Source organism: Apodemus sylvaticus, chromosome X, assembly GCF_947179515.1.
Source record: "Apodemus sylvaticus chromosome X, mApoSyl1.1, whole genome shotgun sequence".
NCBI classification, from domain to species: Eukaryota; Metazoa; Chordata; class Mammalia; order Rodentia; family Muridae; genus Apodemus; species Apodemus sylvaticus.
This window is the reverse complement of record NC_067495.1, coordinates 97,211,944-97,218,885: the sequence shown is the minus strand read 5'-3', so window position 1 is coordinate 97,218,885 and position 6,942 is coordinate 97,211,944. Positions and strand designations below refer to the sequence as shown.

Genomic DNA, 6,942 nt, shown 5'->3' with positions numbered 1-6,942 from the left:
TGCACCCCAATCTCACTCATCTTCCTGTCCCTCCATTTCCACCCTCTGCCCTTGCAAATGCCCCCCACCACAAATAATAAAAACAAGACAAAGAAAAAATAACATTCAAAATCAAATGAGAAGGACAAACACAACATAAGAACATCTCACCGTGGAAGCTGTGGTGTGTCACAGTGTATCACACAGTATACACTTTTGTCCACACATTATTACTTACAAATCTTCATTTCAGTGAGTCCTTGGTCTGTTTCAAGGCCTCTGGCTTTTGATACTCTGTCAATACTGTAACCTCGCTGGGACTCCTCTAGGATATCCTGTTGTTGCCTCTGTGATATGGAGATCCTGCAGCTTTTGTTCTGCAGTGGCAGCCTAGAAGGTAACCATTTGAACAGTAATAGTTGTGCTTTTCATGGGTTGAAACATTAAGTTACTAAATAACAAGGCTTGAAAGCTAAGGCACGTTTTAAAAAAGAATAAAGGTGTGTTCAGGAAGTTTCAGGCAACTTTGGTTCCCTGAAATATGAGAGCATATTGCTAATTCAGTAACATTATTATGAATTTGACGTTATACTGTTAACTGAACTAATCCAACAAAAAATTGAGTTAAAATTGAGGAGCACAAATAATTCAGTGTTGTTTAATGTAGGTCTGTCAAATTTTGAAGAGCACACGATTATTTGCTCTTATTATTCTTATTTTCTTTTTATTGAAAATAGAAATGTTTTGTCATACAAGAAATGACAGAAAAACTCTAAAACACTAAACTGGACACCGTCAATTATACACTAATACCTAATGTAGATCACTGGAAGGTTCTGAATATTGCTTCAGTCTCTGTGACTTCATATATGAAATGATCAGACAGGATACATGTTTGGGGATGTAGCTCAATGGTAGAGCACATGCTTAGCATGTATGAGGTTCCGGGTTCGATTCCCGGCATCTCCACATAAGTCTTTTCATCTTTGGATTTTTTATTTTCCGATTCTTTTCTACACAAGGTGTCTCAGACTGTAACTTTCTGTTATGAGGTTAAATAAGCATAGATAATTATTGGATGAAAGTGCTCATCTAGGACCATGACAACAATGTTGCTCTATAACATGACATTTCCATGGAGAACTCCACAGACTGGGGAGAACACTGTGGTCATGCCTCCAGGAATATGTTTTGTTCACAGCTTGAGTGAATCTCTGCTTTCTGGCTGGTGGCAGTTTCCCTTGTGGGTAAGCTTTCTCAGGTTGGGGGCCTAGATAACAGGAGGGAAGGAGTTCTACTTTGAGAGACTGGAAGAGAGGGTGGGGTGGAGCCATCCCTAGTTACTAAACAGAATGCTCATTGTGGTTGTCATGGAAACCTAGAGTCATTGTGGAAACCTTTTTCAGTGTGTACCTAGGAGAATATGTAGTGAAAGGAGCATTCTCTGGAGCCAGGCTTGTGGGTTCCCAGAGGTTGAATCTCCCTGAGGGTGGGAAGACAGATGCTGGGATCCCAGACCCAAGTAGGCTCACCACCACTTCAGGATTTGTGGTCAGTGTGTTGTGAGCAGAATGAGAGGGACTGGGACCTTTCTGCCTCCTCAGAAGCTTTTTTTTTCATGTTAACAATTGTATGAAATACTTTGCATCATTAGCACATTTTTCAGATTGAGAATATGTTACCTAATATTAAAGAAGTATTTAATGAAAATTACAAAATGTATGTCAAAGTCAGGGACTTATTGTCTCATCAGCTCGAGTCCAAGGCCAATATTAAATATTCTGTACTTTCATCCATTTTCTCATTTAGAAATCTAGACAGTTTTTTGAGCTCTATAAACTGCAAGCATTTTGGACACTACACCAGAGACCTCTAAATAAACTGTGTCTGCCTCTGAGCATTATGAATCCCACACACATGCTACTTTTATAATTATTATTGAACTATGTCTTTAAACCTGTGATATATTAAGTTCTATTGGCATTAGAAATTTACCATGAGCGTATGAGGCCCTGAACTATGTAGGATTTTTATTACTTTTCCTAATTTTCACAGCAGTGTGAAAATGTGATAGGTATTACTATGATTCTGATTTTGTGGATGACAAAATGAAGTTTTAGAAGAGTGAAGTAACTTAGCAAATATTCAGCAGGTGACAAAAACAAGTTGTGTCCTATCCTGGGGCCTGTGGCTTCATTCATTTACCAATTTACTTTGGTGATTGACAAACCAGCCAAAGGGACCTAACAGTCTCTACTCCTGCCTTAGCAAGCACTGTCCAGGGCTGCAGGAATGTAAGTCTCCTCTAGGACTCAGCAAGTCTGACTTTGCTTCTATATTCAATCTAATCCCTACACCCTCTAGGATCTCTTTCCTCATTTTATATACATACATACATACATACATACATACAACCACTGCAGTTCTCTTTCAGCTATCATGGTATCAACTGAACGGCTGCCAGAGCTTGACCAATACAGAGGCAGAAGCTCACAGCCAACCATTGGACTGAGCATGGGGTCCCCAATGGGGGAGTTGGGGAGAGCAATGAAGTATCTGAGGGGGTTTGCAGCCCCAAGGATGGAGCAACAGTGTCAACTGTCCAGACCCCCTGGAGCTCCTGGGGACTGAGCCACCAACCAAAGAGTACACATGGAGTGACCCATGGCCCTGGGCACATATGTGGCAGAGGATGGCCTTGTATGGCCATCAGTGAGAGGAGCAGCCCTTGAGCCTGAGGGTGTTTGATGCCCCAGTGTAGGGGAATGCCAGTGAGGAAGGACAGGAGTGCGTGGGTGAGTAGGTGAGCACCCTCACAGAGGCAGGGGACGGTGGGATAGGGGATTTCCCAAGGGGTAACCTGGAGAGGGGATAGCATTTGAAATGTTAATAAAGAAAATATCCAATCCAAAATTAAATGAATAAATAAAAACCAATAGAAATTAGGATCTGCATATGTATCATATGGAAAAACATTTTTAAATTTGTTTTATTTTATTTTAGAAATTTATAAAAATAAATGCCTATAAAATGTCTAACAGAATGTATAAAAAGAAAATTTCATTAACTAGGATATATGTGAAGATTTCATACCCAAGACACCAAATAAAAACCAAAATTGGAAGACTGCAGATATCTTAAAATTTACATAGGTTTAAAAAAATGAGATGATTTAAGACCATGTCTAGGGGAATAGTTTAAAAATATCTATAGTAACCATGACAGCCACAAATGCTCCTCCCTCTGCTCAGTAACTAGGAAGGCTCTCCACTGCCCTCCCTTCCTTTCTCTCAAAGCAGAATTCATTCACCCTTGTCCTTTATCACCTGAGTAATCATACCCATAAGGGAAACTACACCAGCTAGAAAGCAGAGATTCCCTCAACTTGTGAAGGAAACATTCCTAGAGGCATGGCCAGACTGTGCTCACCAGAAGATGGAAGTCTCCATGGAAACATCATCAAGGTTAAAGAGCAACATTGTTTTCACATCAAGGATATAGAGCAACATTGTTTTCATGGTCCTAGATGAGCTCTTTTACTATACTGAGGAGACTCTGGAGGTCTCTATGGAAATGTGTTCTAGGTTGTGACACACTGTGTAGAATGAGACCCTGAAGAGAAAAAGAAAAACCTCAGAGATACCGGGAGTCGAACCCGGGACGCCGTGTGTTCAAGGTATGGTGCTTTACCGCTAAGCTATTTTAAGAGGCCAGTGGGTAGGGTGATTATAGCCTATATCAACATACACTGACTGAAGCTGCCTTTAAAGGGTATGTAAGGACCTGCATCATGTCTTTGTGTACGATTTATGGCTTCTAGTTTATTATTTTATGGAATTTTTCTGTTATTTCTTCTAGGACAAATGAATCTATTTTTAATAAAAATAATACTAAGAACAGGAAATTTTGTATTCTTTGAGACATAGCATACACATAATAAAATGACAGTGTCATGTCAAATTAATTATAATGTGTTTCTGCATGGTTAGTAAGATCAGGACAAGGTGGGCAGAGGTTGGGACCATGGCATTGCAAGGTTGGGTACACTGATACTTGGGTTTCCTTCACCCTCATGTGCTTCCCTAGGAGGAAGGCTACCAGGAGCTCTCTGAGACCGAGGCTCCACGGCTGCTCCAATGCAGGTTTAAATGATTTCTTCAGGCTAAATGTGCATTTATAGAGGAACTGAGGGAGGATAAACCTTGAAGATCAGTCAGTGTCATGGGAACAGCATACAGAAGTGCCTTGATCCTGCTCCTGGAGGAAACAGTCTTTTGTCCTTCCCACTTGCTTAGAAGAACTCTAGTGAAGCTTTTGTCTTTCACTACTGGGTTCCCCCTGGATGTGCATTAGTATCAACTGGTATTTGACAGTTTGAATCCCTGACATCCAGGGTGCAGAGTTATGTTGTTGGTATGAAATCTATCCAGTTGGATGGTAAATGGCCACAAGAGGAAGGACATCTCAGAAGACTAACAAGTGATACACTAGCCTAGGTGATGGCCAGAGGACTGTGACAGGCATCATAGTTGCAAACACCCTCTTATTCTGCTTCTGGAGAGTGCAGTCCCTGCATTGGACCATGGTCAGATTCTTTACATCCAAGCCAGCATCAAAGGCTCTTTGTTCTCCAAGGTTGCTGTCCATGATCACTCACTTTTTCCTTTTTTATTTTTTTATTTTTTAAGTTATTTTTGTTTATTTCTGCCTTCTATAACCCTCCCTTTCCTCCTCCCTCTTGCCTACAAGTAGGTGCTCACCCATGCCTCCTCCTTTCTGGGCCCTCAAGTCTAGTAAGGATTAAAAGCATTTTCTCTCACTGAGGCCAAATTAGAGAGTCCTCTGCTGGATATGTGCCAGGGGCCTCAGATTGGGCCTGCATGCTCTGTTTGGTGTCTCAGTCTCTGGGATCTCCCTGGGAGTCTAGGTTAGTTGAGTCTTCTGCTATTCCTATGTGGTCATTCTCTTTTTCATATTATTCAGTCCTTGACCAAATTCAACCTCAGGTTGAATCCAATGGTCAGGTGTAAGTATCTGCCTCTCTGTAAGTCAGCTGCTGGTAGGGCCTCTCTCAGGAAAGCCTTGTCAGGGTTTGGTCTGTGAGCACAACATAGCATCAGTAATAGTGACAGACCTTGGTCACCCCCATGAGATGGATCCCATTTTGGGCTGGCCATTGGCAGCATTTCTTCCAGTCTCTTCCCCAGTTTTGTTTCTGCAGTTCTTTTAGACAGGAACAATTCTGGATTAGAGTCTTGACTGTGGTTTATTAACACTGTCTATGTAAAGGAGGTAGAAACTTTTAGTTCCCTCTTCCCCATGTTGGGGGTTTTGGCTATGGTCACCTTCCATGAGTCCTGAGAGTCTCTTACCTCTTAGGTCTCTTGTACTATATAGATGGTCTCCCTACTTCCCATTCCCAGAGGATGCATATTTCCATTCATTCTCCTGGCCCTCTGCGATACTCTCTCCTGTCCCCTCCATATCAGACCCTGTTCCTCCTTTGCCCTCTCCCTCTCTTCTCACATACAGGTCCCTCCCTCTCTCTGCCTACTCTGATTATCCACCCCCCCACACACTTCTAATCAGGATTGAAGCCTCCTTACTTGGCATTTCTGCATGTTGTGATTTTCTCTGGGTTGTATCCCAGGTATTCAGTACATTTTGGCTAATATCCATTTATCTAGTTCCATCCATTTACCTGATACATCATGATGTCCTTGTTTTTATAGCTGAGTAGTATTCCTTTGAGAAAGTGAAGCACATTTTCTGTATCCATTATTCTGCTGAGGGACATCTGTGTGGTTTCTGGCTATTACAAATAAGGCTGCTATGAACTTGCTGGAGCATGGATCCTTGTGGTATGGTGAGGTGTCTTTAGGGTATATGCACAAGGGTGATATAGCTGGTGAAGTAACATGGCTTAGAGAGGTGTGGTTCCCACTCTTGAGGTCTGAGACAAATCATGAAATGTCTCTGGTAGTTGCAGAACAGACAAATCAGCTGCTGCTAGCTGATTAACAACAGAATGGTCTAAGAAAACATAAGGTGTTCCCAGGTCGTGGTGCTCTTTTTGATGTATGTGCCCTCCTTATGGTTTAACCGGGTGCTGTAAACCAATCAGCTTAAAGGACAACATCCCTTTACCATCTCATGTAGTGCCAAGGCTTGGAAACACCTGCTTTTTGTTTGTTCCATTATAATCCCCTTCCCCACTCAAGCAAATCAGTAGCCTCCCTATATTGAAAGGATAAGCAGGTTGAGAAAGAAATTAGGGAAATGACACCCTTCACAATAGCCACAACAGTATAAAGTACCTAGGGGTGACTCTTACCAAACATGTGAAAGATCTATATGACAAGAACTTCAAGACTCTGAAGAAGGAAATATTAGAAGACCTCAAAAAAATGGAAAAACCTCCCATGCTCATGGATTAGCAAGATTAATATAGTTAAAATGGCCATTTTGCCAAAAACAATATACAGATTCAACGCAATACCTATCAAAATCCCAACTCAATTCTTCATAGAGTTAGAAAGAGCAATTTTGAAATTCATCTGGAATAAAAAAAAAAAAAAACAGGATAGCTAAAACTATTCTCAATAACAAAAGAAATTCTAGGGGAATCAGTATCCCTGACCTCAAGCAATACTACAGAGCAATAGTGTTCAAAATTGCATGGTATTGGCACAGTGGCAGGCAGGCAGATCAATGGAACAGGATTGAAGTTCCAGAAATGAATCCACACACCTATGGTCACTTGATCCTCAACAAAGGGGCAGAAAACATCCAATGGAAAAAAGATAGCCTTTTCAACAAATGGTGCTGGTTCAACTGGAGGTCAGCATGCAGAAGAATGTGAATTGATCCATCCTTGTCTCCTTGTACTAAGCTCAACTCCAAATGGATCAAGGACCTACACATAAAGCCAGGCACTCTGAAGCTAATAGAAAAGAAACTGGG

General features: G+C 41.4%; 1 non-coding gene across 1 annotated transcript; it reads left to right on the top strand.

The window, feature by feature from the left end:
• Positions 1 to 876: 876 nt before the first annotated feature.
• On the top strand, positions 877 to 948 carry Trnaa-agc (transfer RNA alanine (anticodon AGC)). The gene has a single exon. It is a non-coding gene; the product is annotated as a tRNA-Ala (tRNA).
• Positions 949 to 6,942: the final 5,994 nt, after the last annotated feature.